Here is a 16,403-nt window from a genome sequence, read left to right on the forward strand (position 1 = left end):
GAGACCTTGAAGTTATGTGGGACAAAGAGTGTCTCGGTGTCACATTGCATTTACGGTTCTAAATCCTGGCAAAGCCCATGGGTGCAGCTCTGGGATGTGCTTCTCTTGGACAGTGCTCCGCGTTTCCATCTCTCAGGCGGTGGGGCATCTCAGATAGTGGTAGAGCAGGTGGCACCCCACAAGGGCTTAGGTGCATCCAGGCTCCTGGTGTGGCAGCAGGAACCCCAGGAGATACTGCCCCTGCTACCATGAACTGTCTGTGTCTGTGTGCAAACAAAGGACTCGTGTGTCTGAAAACCCTCCTGTGACCGAGCAGTGAGGCCCCGCCAGAGCACCACTGACTCTCTAGGCCAACTGGCCATCCACCAGGACCACAGAGGCCATTTTCCAGCGCTGCTATGCAGAATATCATTCCCAGTCTGTCCGGACATTCGGGGTTGCCCCATCACAGGGACAGAATCTGGCACTTCCCTTGTTGAATGTCCTCTGGTTGAGGATTGCCCAAACCTCTGATCTGAGGTCTCTCTGCGGGGCCTCCGTCTTCCATGAGGCCCTGGATTATTACGATGGCCCCTTGATTGCTTGGGAATGTGCAGTGTTCTGTGTTCCGTGTGTTACATGAGACCCCATATTGTCACAACGGCACTGAAATGAGAGAGGATCTCCATCCTTAATGGTTTCGTAAATCACAAGTTTTTCTTAGATAAAAATCCTAATCAACAAAGGGGTTTGCTTTCTTGGCATGGTAGCAGTCTTTTCTTTTCTTTTAAGACTACAATTAGTTGTAGGAGAGAGAATGTAGATGATACATGGAAACTAATAGAGAGTGTATCATATGCCCATCTTCAAGAAATTAGCTTACAGGCTTCAGAAAACTTGTTTAATAAGAGATTGTTCTGTTAAGAAGAAAGTCTTACATAGTTTAAGCAAATGGGAAGTTCTAAGACACGTCTTAGCTGGTCCTAAAGCATTTAGTGTAGGGGTTAGGGGTCGGATAGATCAATCAGAGATGCTACGAGGCCTGCTAAGGGAGAAGACCACTCTGTGAAAATGACTGCCCCTCCCAGAAGAAATGGACACTAGATGGCAGTCTTGCTCCACGAATAAAATCCAAGAGGCTATTTGACCCGAAAATCAGAAGAGAATTTTGGACTGCTTGTGAAGGGGAGGGTTTTTCAAGTATCACTGTATTTATACTCCGAAATTTATACTGATTCTTTGATTCATGCATGGCAGAGTACCCCATGAATCCCCAGCTGGCATATTAAAGAAATGTTCGATCCAATGGTTTCTGGTCATGGGGTTTAATTCTTTTGTTTTATCCCTTTGATTCCATGAAGTTCCAAAGATATCCCACGGTTTGTTTAATTCCATGAGGTCCCGCACATCCCAATGATGTCCCTTAAGTCCCTGGTTTCTGTAGTTTCCCAGGGAACATTTGCTTCTATGATGCAGGGCAGTGCCACGACGGCCACTTGATTCCGTGAGTTCCCCCAGTCTCCCAGCAGTCCTTTGGTTCCATGAGACCCTGCAATGTTGCAGTGAGTTGACCTTACCTGGATACCAGGTGCCCACCAAGCTGCTCTATTGCTGCCCTTCCCAGTCAGACAGAAGAGACAGAATAAGATGGAAAATTATTTCTACCTTGAGATCAGGCACTTTACTAAAGCAAAAGCCAAAGTTTGCGCATGCATAAGTGAAGAGGAAAATAAAAAGATTTTTCTCTCTACTTCCTGTCAGCAGCGATACCTGGCCACTTCATGGGAAGCAGGGCTTCACCACACAGAGAAGCCGCTCAGAAGGCATGTATTGCAAAAAAATGGATTTCCCCCCTTTCCTGTTCCTTTCCTGAGCTCTTGTAGCTGAGCTGACGCCATATATTCTGCAATGTCCCTTTGGTCCATTTGGCTCAACTGACCTGTCTGTATCGCCTCCCATGATCTTGCCCCCGATTCAGGGGACGAAGCTGACAATGCAGATGCTGCACCAGCCCTGCTCAGCAGTTGCCAAAACACTGGTGTGATTAACCCCTTTGTAGCTCCCAATGCAAAGCACAGCCCTGTGACGCCTGCAGTGAGAAAATGAACTCCAGCTCAGACAGACCCAACACATGTGAGATTCTGAAATGTCTCAGGGTTCCTTTGGTTCCACGATGTCCTGCTCAGACCTGGCAGTAGAAAAATAAATCAAAAAATTAAGAAGAAATCATCTTAAAGTCATGCTAAGCCTGTCTTCTACAGTCCAGAATCTATATATGTGTGACTGCAGATACTTGGGATGAGGGTAGATGCTCAGAGGAATTCATGGGTTTGATCTAGGAAACCTGTCTCAAAGTTTTCACTGCCTTTTCCTCCTTGGACATTTCCTGATGCCCGGAGGAAGCTCATGTCGAACAGCAGCTCCATCCCCCACTTCCTCCTCCTGGCTGCAGCTCTTGCATTTCTGCTTCTTCCTGGGCATCTCCCTGGCTGCCCTCCTGGGCAACGGCCTCATCCTCAGCACCGTAGCCTGCCACCACCACCTGCACACCCCCCAGGGACTTCTTCCTGCTCCACCTCTCCCTCACACACCCGGGCTGCATCTGCACCACTCTCCCCAAAGCCATGGCCAATTCCCTCTGGAACACCAGGGGCATGTCCTACTCACGATGAGCTGCACAGGTGTTTTTTGCTTTTCTTCTTGATCACAGCGGAGCTTGCCCTTCTCACCATCATGTCCTATGACCGCTACGTGGCCATCTGCAAAGCCCTTCACTACAGGACCCTCCTGGGCAGCAGAGCTTGTGCCCACGTGGCAGCAGCTGCCTGGGCCACTGGGAAGCCTGAGCTGATGATCTCCTGAGCAGTCCAGACATGCAGTCACTGTCCCTGTCCTCTATTGCCTCCCTTTCTTGCTGCAGGACCAGAAACGACTGTGTTGCTCTGCTGGGCTGGGGCGGGGCAGGGAGATGGGGGGACCAGGGAGGGGCTGGTCTGGGCAGTTCCAGTGACTAGAAAACCCCAATGTTCATCTGAAGTGTAGGAGTGGGCAGGGTGGGAGCATTACAGGGCTGAGGTGGCTCCAGGCTCTGGGAGTGGTAGCAGGAGCCCAGGGAGACACTGCCCCTGCTGCAATGAACTGCCTGTGTGTGTGCCAGGGAAGGACTCGTGTCTCTGAACACCCCCGGGTGTGCATCAGTCCAGCTCAGGGTTGGACACCTCTCAGAGCCCTGACACATTTCTCTGTGTGACTGCAGGAAAACCCCCGCTGTGCCAGGGAGTTACCAGATCCTTTGCTGTCACCCTCCTGGTGTCCTGTGTAATGATGAAACTAGAAAAGGTGATCATCATACCCTGGTAATTTTCTAAGAGGAGAAATGTCACTGCTGGAAAGAAGTGTCACTGAAGAGGTGAGAAGAGGGAACATCATTGTTTCCTTCAGTCTGTTCCACAGCAGGTTCCCCTGGAGCCCCAGGGACACCTGTGGGGAACCCAGAGGGGCAGAGGAAGGGCTGCCTTTGGCTCTTGCTGTGCTGCTCAGCTGGGCCGGGCTCCTGGCACACAGGGAAATCCTGGCAAGCGGGCAGCACTGCAGAGAGACAGCTCTGCCCAGGAGCAGCTCCTCTGCACAGCCCAGCAGGGCCGAGGGCACTGCCTGTAGGCACGAGAGAAGAGAAGAAAGGCAAAGGGAGGTTAAAGGCAGCAGAAAGATGGGAGGTGTTCAGCTGAGACACAACTTGGGGACACAACTTCACACTCCTCTGCAGAGTGAGTCTACAGGTGCAGGGCAATGTCGCTTGTGTTCCTGGAGGAATCTCCTAAAGCTACCACATCCCACAGCCTTGCCCATCTGTCAGGACTCTCCCAGTTTCTCTGTTGCGCTGGAGGAGGATGTTCTCCAGGGCAGGCCTTCCCTGCAGCACCGTCAGAGGGACAGCGCAGGTGGGCTCCTTCTCCCAGGGATGGCTGCGGGGTGGGAAGGTGGGGGTGCAACCAGGGATGCCCGCGGCTGTCCTGCAGAGCAGGGTCCCTGTGCTCCGGGGTTCTTTGTGCCAGGGCAGGGACTTTGCTGCCTGCTGGGGTCAGGTCTCATCCTGCCTGGGTAGTTGCCCACCCCTCTGCAGGGAGAAGCTGTTGGTGGGTGGTGAGAACCCCAGCAGGAGCCAGGCAGGTTCTTCCTGCCGTTGGATGAGGTGTGTGTGGTCAGGGCTGTGGGAGGTCAGGGCTGCTCCCAGATCCAGATCACACCAGCACATTTCCAAGAGCACTGTCAAATGGGAAGGACAAAGCACAATTATTAGGAAGGAATGGAGCTTTTCTCAGTCAGTGTTTTCAGTTTCCTACTCCTGAGGAATCTGGGGGTTAAGAAATGGAAAAGGAGCTCCCATGTTGGACAAGTCACTGAGACTCCTGAGCTGTAACTTGGAATGCACAAGTGCTTCTGTAAGCAACTTCCTAAAGTGCTTTCGGCCTCTGCTCTGCTTTTGACAGAAGCAGCATCACTTCTGCTGGACCCATCTGTTTTTTCTTTATCTGCCCTTTTCCACCTGCAAAAAGAAAAGTTGCCCAGTCAGTGCGCTGCAAACAGGCAGGTTTCTCTCAGGTCAAAGTGAGTGCACAGACATTCGGATGGAGTGGTGACAGGGAAGTCATGAATGGATTTCTGATGTTGAGTCTACTGTTTTGAAATCAGAAAATGTGGTGTTGAAGTCATCGTTAGCCTTTGAGAGGGAAACAGGAGAAAAATCAGATAAATTTGATGCTAAAAATGAGCTGCTTCAAACTGAGGTTGACCACCTTCAAAGTCTTGTTAAAATTTGGATGATTATGAAACAGTCAACTCACGGATTACCCCCATCAGTACTAGACAATGCCCGCAGTAGAAAGGCATAAAGCCCTCCCAGCCCCTCCAGGAATCCTCAAATCCCATCCCGGTCCCACAGGACACTCCCAACTTCCCCTTAAACCCTCTGAGGCCCCCAGACTGCCTCCCAGGCCCACAAAAACCCACAAGATGCCCCCAAACCCCTCCCAGTTACCTCCAGCCCTCCCAGGACCTTTCAAACCCTCTCCTAGTTGCCCCCTTCCCCTTGAGTATGCCCCCAAACTCTCTCCCAGTTCCTTCCCACATCCCCGACGATTCCCCAAAACCCCTCACAGTTGCCCTAATCTCCCCAACCTCCCTCCCAAACCCCCAAACTCCCCCAAACACCTTCCCAGTTACCCCCACGACCTCCAACCCCTTCTCAGCCTCCCCATTCCTTCCCAAAGCCCCTCCCAGTTGCCAGCCCGTCCCCCAGGCTCGGGTGAGGAGGTGCCCCAGGCTGACGGGCCCGCCCAGACAGGGGCTGTTCCAGCAGCATGTCAGGAGCCACCCCCTGCCCCGGAAGCTCCCGCCCGCCCTGGAGCCACCTCAGCTGCCCCTGTAGGGGAGAAATCCAGGCCGGAGCAGAGCAGGGGGCAGGGCCGGGCTGGGACCTCGATGGACGGGGGCACTGGGAGAGCAGGGGAGAGATCGGGATGGGCTGAGGGGGCACTGGGAGAGAGGGGAGACACTGGGATGGGCTGAGGGGGCACTGGGAGGGAGAAGGGAAAGTTTTTTGCCCCTTTCCTGGGCACTTGAACACCCTCTGCACCTCTGTTCCCGGTCATGCCGGCTATCCTTCCCCCCCAAGCCATGAACAGGTTTTGGGGCTCCCTCGTGGGTCGCAGCCAATAGAACGGCTCTGCTGGAATGACGTCATTGCCAAATTCTGCTGGGCCCCTCTCCTTGTGCTGGTGAGTCACCCAATAGAACGTAGAAACTTCCACGGGGGCTGCCGGGAGCGGGGCGGTGATGGCGGGGGAGGGGAGGATCGGGATTGAACCCGATCGGTCCCGATCGATCCCGGCCCCAGGGTCTCCCCCCGCCGCACTGTTTTTCACGTGCGGCCCCAACGAGGCCATGGTGGTGTGGGGTGAGTTCAGGGGGTCCAGGGGCTCCTGGTGACCCCTCCGAATCTCCACCAAGACTCTCGGGAACTGCCCAGATCCCCCCCAAGACTCCTGGGGACCCTCCGCCTTTCCCCCTCGTCCCCCAAATCTCCTGTGCATCCCCTTAACCCTTGAAAATCTCCTGGGACCACCTCAGACCCCCAGACTCCCTCCTGGGGACCCCTAAACACTCTTCAGGACTCCAGGGCCCCTCCCGACCCCCTCCTAGAGTCTTTTGGGTGTCACCAACCCTTTACGGCGGATTCCTCCATCCATTTTTCCACCCCGGACTGCTGGGGGTCCACCCCCCCAAGAAACTTCTTGGGGGTCCCCCAATGTCTCCTCCAGCCCCCATCCTGCCAGGGATGGATTTGGGGGGATCTCCTTCCCCTTCCCTCTGGCCCGAAGGCAAATGCCCTCCCTGTCCTTCTTCCTTCGCCCCCAGGCAGAAAAGAGAATCAGCCAGTTGGCCCTGGTAGGTGTGGGTGTGTGCAGGCTGTGGTTGAGTGGTTGAGAAGGGAGAGGAGGGGGCTGGTGTTTGGGCCAAGTCCAGCAGGTGATGTCTTTTGTGTCTGGCAGTCCTTGGTTGGCTCCACGACCATCCAGCTGTCAGTGTTCATGACATACCCATCAGCCCTTCTATTCTTGGCTCCTACACTTGCCAACCCTAAGCTGCTCCTAAGTTCTCTTGCTGTCAGTTCATAAAGAGGTCTTGTCAAGTGTTACTGATTTAGAAACTAAAGCCTGACATCTTTGTCTTTGCCAAAGATGTGTGTGAAAGGGCAGTGCTGTTGCAAAGCAGTGTTGAGCTTCACATTGGGTGACTTGGCAGCTTCCTCTGCATCACCCATGCACCCTGGGTTTCTTTGAAAAGTACTTTTCACTCCAAATGTGACACCACATTAGCCTGTAGGACATCCTGTCCCCAAATGGATAACTGTAAATATTTGTGCTGGTTTAAAAGTTAACCAGCAGGGGGAATGAACCCAACTCAAAGGAGAGATTATAAGTCAGAATAACAATTTATTAAAATAATACAGTAAGTACAATAATACAAACAAACAATTGGTCTCAACCCACAAAAACCCAAATGTATAACCCAGTACCCTGGGGCCTGAACAAAGTGGTGTTCCTTGGGCCCTGTTTGAGTCCAAAGTAAAGGGAGAGGGGAAGAACCTGCTGGTGGGAGAGCTGCTGCAGTCTGGCCAGAACTGGTGATCGCAGTCCAGTGGTGGTCTAAGTCTGGTTGAGAGCGATGAGATGCAGCCGTCCTCTGGATCCCACGAGTGGGTCGAAAAATGTTCCAAAACTCCAAGATTATATATCCTCCAGTTCAGGCAGGAATGCTTGGTACTCCCCTCAGGGCGGGGAGTTCACAAAGGGTGTGAGGACAGAAACATCCTTCTATCTCACAGGCCTCTTAACACCTAGTTTATAGCCTGAGGAGTCAGGCTCTATGGGTAGAGGGTGCGAATAGTCTATTGACAACAATAGTCTAGTTTCTGGGAAATGACATGGAATGCTATAGAATACAGTTTTGGGTTACACCCACCATGCTCTATGGGCAGAGGGTGCGAATAGTCTATTGATAACAATAGTCTAGTTTCTGGGAAATGACATGGAAGGCTATAGAATACAGTTTTGGGTTACACCCACCATGATGAACTGATCTCAGCTGTCCTAACTAGGACAATATTAATAATTAAAAAGTGAGCCCCTCCATTATTCAAGAAAAGCTTGTATCTCTGTCCTAAAAGCATCCAAGGGTCACGTCCCCCAGTTTTCTATCTGACAAGGGTTTGGAGGGGCTGCTTTGTGCAGGGAACCCTTTGGGGGCCCCTTGCACATGGGTAGGGCTGCACTCTGGGGGTGTGGGGCTTTGGTTCTTTGGTTGCCAGGGGCCACTGTGAGTCACTGAGCCGGGGTGGGGACAATGGGCAGGGCTGGCTGGGACAGGCTGTGGCACCTGTGACATAAAAGGGAAGTGTCCCCGTGGGGCAGCTCTGCAGGGCCCATCAGGGGATGCTGCCCAGTGCAGCCTGTGCTGTGGGGAGCGTGCACACAGGGAGAGGCTGGGCCGGACGAGGGCCAGGGCAGCAAGGTCGCCCCAGGGAGTGGGTTCTGCCCCTGCCTGCAGGGCCCAGCCCCTGGCAGGAGCGCCTTGGGCAGGGCCCGGTGCTGCTGCTGGGGCAGGGGGTGAGGCCTTGCCGCCTGCCAGCTGCCTGGGCCCCTGTCCTTGCTGCGCCACATCCCCGAGGCTCCATCCCCACTCCCCCAGCGCCAGCTCCCTCCTTCCCAGCCCCAACCAAGCCCTTCTCTGTGTCCTCCTGCAGACCATGGCTTTCACAACATTCCTTTTGGTGCTTGTGCAAAGCATCATCCAGTCCCTGCAGGCGGTCAGGGAGGGGCTGCACAAGACTCAGTGAGCTTGGAGGTCTTTTCCAAGCTGAAGGACTCTTGGATTCTGTGATTGTGTGCTGGATTCAGCTGGGTCCGTGTTAGCAGCATTAGTTTGCTCCCAAAGTTTCCTCGCTGTCAGCTCTTGTGGCCTAAGGCTTGAGCTCCTTTAACTCCTTGTGCTGAGCTACTGATGGGAAAGGAGAGGCCTCTGCGAGCAGATTCCTGGTGTTCCCTGTAGAACAGTGAGGGAGAAGGTGTAGTCAAGTGGGAAGAGGAGTACTGTTTGTGTGTGGCCTCCTATGTGGCCTTGGCGCCTCTGAGGGGCTTGAAGGAGAAAAGAGCTTTGTTAAAGTGAGAAGTGAAATAGTGTGTTGGCTGTTCTCTCTGCAGGGAGAAGCTGTCGGTGGGGGAGGGGTCCCCGAGTGGGGGAGAGGCCGTAAAGTGGGGGAGGGGCCACAGAGTGGGAGAGGGGTCACAGAGGAGGGGTCACAGAGTGGGGGAGGAGCCACAGAGTGGGGGAGGGGCCATAAAGTGGGGGAAGGGTCTGAGAGTGGGGGAGGGGCCATAAAGTGGATGAGGGGCCATAGAGTGGGGGAGGGGTCAGAGAGTGGGGGAGGGGCCATGAAGTGGGAGAGGGGTCACAGAGTGGGGTGGGGGCTACAGAATGGGGTAGGGGCCACAGAATGGGGAAGGGGCCATAAAGTGTGGGAGGGGCCACGGGGTGGGGGAGGGGTCACAGCCTGGACTCGGGGGGTCAGGGCAGTGACCTCGGGGAGGGGGAGGGGTCAGGGCATGGGGTAGGGGTCTCACCTGATCCCGGGGCTATCGGGGCCATGGCGGGGCCGAAGCTGGTGGGGACACCCAAGTTTTTCCCAAATTTCCCCTCATTTTTCCCAATTTTTCATCCATTTCTCCCAAATTTCCCACTCTTTCCCCAATTTTCCCCCCATTTCCCCCATTTTTCCCAAATTTCCCCATTTTTCTCAATTTTCCCCCATTTTTTTTCCAAATTCCTTCCATTGTTCCCAAATTTCCCCCCATTTTCCCAACTTTCCCCAATTTTTCATCCAATTTTACCCAAATTCCCCCATTTTTTTCTCAATTCACCCCATTTTTCCCAAATTTCCCCATTTTCCCCAAGTTCCGCCATTTTTTCCCAATTTTTTCCTAAATTTCCCCTAATTTTCCCCAATTATCCCCCATTTATCCGCATTTTTCACCTGTTTTCCCCAAATTTCTTACTTTTTTCCCAGTTTTCCCTCCATTTCCCCTCAAAATCCCCCATTTCCCCAAATTTCTGACTTTTTCCCCAAAATTTCCCCCGTTTTTCCACATTTTCCTGGATTTTCCCCCAGTTTTCCTAAATTTCCCCCCATTTTTCCCCATTTTTATCAATTTTCCCCAAATTTCCCACTTTTTTCTCAAATTTTCCCCCATTTTTCCCAATTTTTCATTCGTGTTCACCAAATTTCCCACTTTTTTCCCCAATTTTTCCCCATTTTCCCCAAAATTCCTGGTTTTTTTCCCCCATTTTTTCCCACTGGGGAAATTTGGGAAATTTGGAAAACTGGGGACCCAAAAATCCAAGAAAATGTGGGGAAATGGGGGGAAAATGTGGGGAAAATCTGGAGAAAAATCTGTGAAAATGTGGGAAAAATGGGGGGCAAATCAGGAAAATGGTGAAAAATCTGGGAAAATGTGGGAAAATGGGGAAATTGCGGAAAATTCTGGGAAAAATGTGAGAAAAATCCGGGGAAATGGGGGAAAATGTGGGAAATTCTAGGGAAAATGGGGAAAAAAATGGGAAAATATGGAAAAATGAGGAAAAAAGGGAGAAAATGGGGAAAAATGTGAGAAAATCTGGGAAAATGTGGGAAAAATGGGGGGAAAATCTGGGAAAATGGGGGGAAATGGAGAAAAAAATCCGGGAAAATGGGGAAAAAATTGGGAAAAAACTGGAAAAATGGGGAAAAATTGGGAAAAAAGCTGGGAAATTCTGGGGAAAATGGGAGAAAATCTGGGAAAAATGTGGAAAAAATGGGGGGGAAAGGGGAAAAAATGGGAAAAATCTGGGAAAATAGGGAAAAAATGGGGGGAAAATGGGGAATATTCTGGGAAAATCTGGAAATCTGGGGAAAAAAATCTGAGAAAAATGGGGAAAAATCTGGGAAAAATGGGGGAAAATGAGGAAAAATCTGGGAAAATGTGGAAAAAATGTGGGAAAAATCATGGAAAATAGGGGGAAATTGGGAAAAAATCCGGGGAAATGTGGGAAAAAATCCGGGGAAATCTGGGAAAATGGGGAAAATAATTGGGAAAAAATCTGGGAAAAAATGGGAAAACTGAGGAAAAATCTGGGGAAATAGGGAGAAAATCTGGGAAAATGTGGGAAAAACTTTGGGAAAATGTGGGAAAATGGGGAAAAATCCGATAAAATGGGGGCGAAATGGGGAAAAATCTGGGGAAAATGGGGAAAATGGGGAAAAATCTGGGAAAATGTGAAAAATTGGGAAAAACTGTGGGAAAATGGGGGAAATGAGGAGAAATCCGTGAAAATGGGGGAAAATGAGGAAAAATGTGTGAAAATGGGAAAAAATGGGAAAAAATCTGGAAAAATGGGGAAAATCGGGAAAAATCAAGAAAAATGGGGGGAAATCTGGGAAAATGTGGGAAAATGTGGGAAAATCTGGAAGAAAATCTGGAGAAAAATCTGAGAAAATGTGGGAAAAATGGGAAAAAATGTGGGAAAAATCTGGGAAAAGTGGAGGAAAAATCTGGGGAAAATCCGGGAAAATGGGGAAAAAATAGGGAAAAATGTGGGAAAATCTGGGAGAAATCTGGGAAAATGGGGACAAACTGGGGGGGAAATGCTGGAAATTCTGGGGAAAATGGGGGGAAATGGAGAAAAATGGGAAAAAATCCCAGAAAATGGGGAAAAATGGGGAAAGATTTAAAAAAATGGGAAAAAATCTTGGGAAAATCTGGGAAAAATGGGGAAAAATCTTGGAAAATGTGGAAAAAATGGGAGAAAATCCAGGAAATGGGGAAAAATGGGGAAAGATCAAAAAAATTTTGGAAAAATGGGGAAAATATGGGAAATTCTGGGAAAAATCCAGGAAAATGGGGGAAGAAATCTGGGCAAATCTGGGAAAAATGTGAGAAAAAATGGGGGAAAATGTGGAAAAAATGGGAAAAAAAATCTGGGAAAATCTGGAGAAAAATGTATGAAAATCTGGGAAAATGTGGGAAAAATGTGCAAAAAATGGGGAAAAATCTGGGAAAATGGGGGGAAAATCTGGGAAGATCTGGAGAAAATGAGGAAAAATCTGGGAAAATGGGGGAAAAATGGGAAAAAATCTGGGAAAATGTAGGAAAATTGGGAAAAATCTGGAAAATGGGGGGAAATGGGGAAAAATTCAGGAAAATGTGGAAAAATGGGGGAAAATCTGGGAAAAATGGGGAAAATGGGGGGAAATGTGGAAAAATGTGGAAAAATGTGGAAAAACTGGGTTAAACTGGGAGGAACTGGGAGAAACTGGGCCAGAGGGAAAGGGATGTTGCCATGGAAATGTGAGCCCGCCCCTCCCCCACCCGGCCCAGGGCCCAAGGGGGGGGGAACTGGGTTAAACTGGGACATACTGGGAGGCACTGGGGAGGACACTGGGAGTTACTGGGAGCTACTGGAAGCTACTGGGGGGGTCACTGGGGTTATTGGGATGGACACTGGGGTTACTGGGAGCTACTGGGGGGGTCACTGGGGTTACTGGGAGTTACGGGGAGCTACTGGGGGGCTTACTGGGAGTTACTGGGAGCTACTGGGGTGGACACTGGGGTTACTGGGAGTTACTGGGATGGACACTAGGATTACTGGGAGTTACTGGGAGCTACTGGGATAGACACTGGGGTTACTGGGAGCTACTAGGAGCTACTGGGGGGGTCACTGGGGTTACTGGGGGGGTCGCTGGAGATACTGGAGGCATTACTGGGGTTACTGGGAGCTACTGGGAGGCACTGGGAGCGGCCCATCCCCCTCCCTCCCCAAGGTCACCCCAAGGACACGGAGGGGGGGTGGGGGGGAAACCCTGCCCCCTCCCAGTCCCTCCCAGTCCCTCCCAGTTCCCTCCCAGTCCCTCCCAGTACCTGAACTGGTCACACTGGGAGCGGCTCCAGGTCCCCCCTCCAGTTTGGGCCCCCGGGGCTATTTTTGGGACCCGGTGACGTCACTGGGGGTAGGGGCCTCGAGGGGGCGGCCCCTTTCCTCTCCCTTCCCAGTACAGACCAGTAAGGGACCAGTAACGGCCCCAGTGGGGGGGGGAGGGGAAGGAGGGAACAGTGAGGGTGGGGATGGAGCAGGATGGTCCTTGAGCATGGGGGAAGGGCAGGAGGTTCCCTGAGGGTGGGGGAAGGGCAAGACCGTCCCTGAGGGTGGGGGAGGGGCAGGAGGGACCCCGAGGTGGGGGGAGGGGCAGGAGGGTCCTGAGGGTTGGGGAGGGGCAGGGCGGGACCCCGAAAGTGAAGGAGGGGCCCTGAGGGTCCCTGAGGGTGGGGGAAGGGTAGGAAGTTCCCTGAGGGTGGGGGAGGGGCAGGAGAGTCTCTGAGGTTGGGGGAGGGGTCCTGAGGGCCCCTGAAGGTGGGGGAGGGGCAGGGAGTGCTCCTGAGAGTGGGGGAGGGGTAGCAGGTTCACTGGGGGGAGGGGAAGGAAGGGACCCTGAGGGTGGGGGAGGGACAGGAGGGACCCTGAGGGTTGGGGAGGTGCAGGAAGGGGGGGGAGGGGCTTTGGGGGGCCCTTAAAGGTGGGGGGAGGGGCTGAAAGTGGGTCCATCATTGGGAGGGGACACGCCCACCCAAAACCCAGTAAGTCCCAGTTGAGCTCCCAGTTCAGGGAGGGGGAGAGGATGCAAAAGACACGCCCACCAGGGAGAGACCACGCCCACCTAAGGAAGGGACACGCCCACCAGGGAGAGACCACGCCCACCTAAGGAAGGGACACGCCCACCACCAAACCACTAAGTCCCAGCTGAGTTCTGCCTTAACTGGTCCTTACTGGTCCCACCACCCCATTCCGCATTCCAGTGACCCGTACTGGTCCATACTGGTTTATACTGGTCTATCCTGGTTTATACTGGTCTGTACAGGTCTGACCTTGATGGAGATGCTGAAGTGCTCCCAACCCCCTTAACTGGTCCTTACTGGTCCCACCACCCCATTCCGTGTTCCAGTGACCCGTACTGGTTTATATTGGTCTATACTGGTCCATACTGGTTTATACTAATCTATACTGGTCTATACTGGTCTGTACTGGTCTGACGTTGACAGAGATGCTGAAGTGCCCCCAACCCCCTTAACTGGTCCTTACTGGTCCCACCGCCCCATTCCCCGTTCCAGTCACCTGTACTGGTCCATACTGGTTTATACCGGTTTATACTGGCCCATACTGGTCTATACGGGTCTATACTGGTTTATACTGACCTGACCTTGATGGAGATGCTGAAGTGCCCCCAACCCCCTTAACTGGTTCTTACTGGTTCTCACCGCCCCATTCCCCGTTCCAGGGACCCGTACTGGTTTATACTGGTTTATACTGCTCTACCCTGGTTTATACTGGTCTGTACTGGTCTGACCTTGATGGAGATGCTGAAGTGCCCCCAACCCCCTTAACTGGTCCTTACTGGTCCCACTGCCCCATTCCCCATTCCAATGACCCGTACCGGTCTGTACTGGTTTATACCGGTCTATACCGGTCTATACCAGTCCATACTGGTCTATACTGGTTTATACTGGTCTGTACTGGTCTGACCTTGACAGAGATGATGAAGCGCCCCCAACCCCCTTAACTGGTCCTTACTGATCCCACCACCCCATTCCGTGTTTCAGTGACCCGTACTGGTTTATATCGGTTTATACTGCTCTACCCTGGTTTATACTGGTCTATACTGGTCCATACTGGTTTGTACCGGTCTGTACTGGTCTGACCTTGATGGAGATGCTGAAGTGCCCCCAACCCCTTTAACTGGTCCTTACTGGTCCCACCACCCTGCTCGCTGTTCTAGTGACCTGTACTGGTCCATACTGGTCCATACTGGTCCGTACTGGTTTTTTACTGGTCTATACTGGTCTATACTGGTCTATACTGGTCTATACTGGTCTACACTGGTCTATACTGGTCTATAATGGTCTGACCTTGATGGAGATGCTGAAGTGCCCCCAACCCCCTTAACTGGTCCTTATCGGTCCCACTGCCCCATTCCTCATTCCAGTGACCCATATTGGTCTATACTGGTCCATACTGGTTTATACTGGTCTATACCAATCTATACTGGTCTATGCTGCTCTGTACTGGTCTGACCTTGATGGAGATGCTGAAGTGCCCCCAACCCCCTTAACTGGTCCTTACTGGTCCCACCGCCCTGCTCCCCATTCCATTGACCCATACTGGGTCGTGGTGGCAAGAACCCCAGCAGCAGTCAGGTGGGGTCCTCCTGCCATTGGATGAGTGCTCTGGGAGGTCAGGGCTGCTCACAGATCCAGATCACAGCAGCACATTTCCAAGAGCACTGTCAAATGGGAAGGGCAAAGCACAATTATTAGGAAGGAATGGAGCTTTTCTCAGTCAGTGTTTCCAGTTTCCTACTCCTGAAGAATCTGGGGGTTGAGAAATGGAAAAGAAACTCTCATGTTGGACAAGTCACTGAGACTCCTGAGCTGTAACTTGGAATGCACAAGCGCTTCTGTAAGCAACTTCCTAAAGTGCTTTCGGCCTCTGCTCTGCTTTTGACAGAAGCAGCATCACTTCTGCTGGACCCATCTGTTTTTTCTTTATCTGCCCTTTTCCACCTGCCTGAGGTTTCTCTCAGGTCAAAGTGAGAGCACAGACATTTGGATGGAGTGCTGACAGGGAAGTCATGAATGGATTTCTGATGTTGAATCTACTGTTTTGAAATCAGAAAATGTGGTGCTGAAGTCATCGTTAGCCTTTGAGAGGGAAACAGGAGAAAAATCGGATAAACTTGTTGCTAAAAATGAGCTGCTTCAAACTGAGGTTGACCACCTTCAAAGTCTTGTTACGCCAGAGTGCAGAGAGAAAACTGTTGCTAAAAAAACAGGCTCCTGGTTTGGTCAGGCAACTTCATAAACCAGTGTCTTACCCTGGCATTGAGACTTGGGAAACCACAGAGAACCCTGATTCTAAGTCTCAGGAGAGAAAGAAACAAGGAGAATTTGAAGTTCAACTGATGTTTCTAGAGTCTCCCAGCTTTCCTCACATTAATGAAAATAGACTGAGTGATCTCTGTGATAATGAACAAAGGGAAGATTCTTCTTTACCTCCCTCAATTTCCTTTGTGCCTGATACTGAATCCACTAAAAACCCTTGGACTCAAAAAGAGAACTCGACCCAGAAAACAACTCAATTCATTCTGATTCAAGTGGTTAAAGAGCAGAAGCATTATGGTGATAAACCTGGACAAATTAAAAGCCAACCAGTGAAATCCTATCAATATATCACATACCTTGGGATTCCACTTTGTTCTCATCAACAGTTAATACAATTTCCAATGGATATGGGGACAAAATGTTGGCAGCAAAATGCCAAAGATGGGATTAAAACCCAGACGAAAAAGAATTAAAATCACTGGAGAAAAAGAAGAAACCAGTCTTCAACCAAGAGCTTCACCCTGTTACTGTTTTGTTGATATTATCTTTTTGCTTTTTATTCTAATAATCATATTGTATGTTAAAATTGGGATGATTATGAAACAGTCAGCTCACTGATTACCCCCATCAATACTAGACAATGCCCGCAGTATACACCCGTCCCAGCCCCTCCAGGAGCCCTCAAATCCCATCCTGGTCCCACAGGACACTCCCAACTTCCCCTCAAACACTCTGAGGCCCCCAGATTGACTCCCAGATCCAGAAAACTCTTGTTGCCTGCCCATGGAGTGCCCAGTGTGGCCCACCAACTGCACCACAAAGCCAAAGCTTCCAGGCTTTCTTTCCTGGGAATTAGGGCTGTTGTTTCCTATTTTCAGCCATGCCTCCCAACTGATAGCC

At 51.3% G+C, this 16,403-nt stretch overlaps 2 protein-coding genes across 2 annotated transcripts in view; both read right to left on the minus strand.

The window, feature by feature from the left end:
• Nucleotides 1–6,901: 6,901 nt before the first annotated feature.
• LOC127474823 (uncharacterized) overlaps nt 6,902–16,403 on the minus strand; it is a 42,627-nt gene continuing 33,125 nt past the window's right edge. Inside the window, exon 2 of the mRNA XM_051796127.1 lies at nt 6,902–7,378. The gene's annotated coding sequence lies outside the window, so the exon portion shown is untranslated. The remainder of the gene's footprint in view (nt 7,379–16,403) is intronic.
• LOC127474866 (uncharacterized) overlaps nt 7,701–16,403 on the minus strand; it is a 192,163-nt gene continuing 183,460 nt past the window's right edge. The window contains exon 2 of the mRNA XM_051796179.1: nt 7,701–8,583. The gene's annotated coding sequence lies outside the window, so the exon portion shown is untranslated. The remainder of the gene's footprint in view (nt 8,584–16,403) is intronic.

The sequence above is a fragment of the Manacus candei genome, unplaced genomic scaffold (genome assembly GCF_025592945.1).
Source record: "Manacus candei isolate 608988 ecotype Guabito, Panama unplaced genomic scaffold, ASM2559294v1 h1tg000045l, whole genome shotgun sequence".
NCBI classification, from domain to species: domain Eukaryota; kingdom Metazoa; phylum Chordata; class Aves; order Passeriformes; family Pipridae; genus Manacus; species Manacus candei.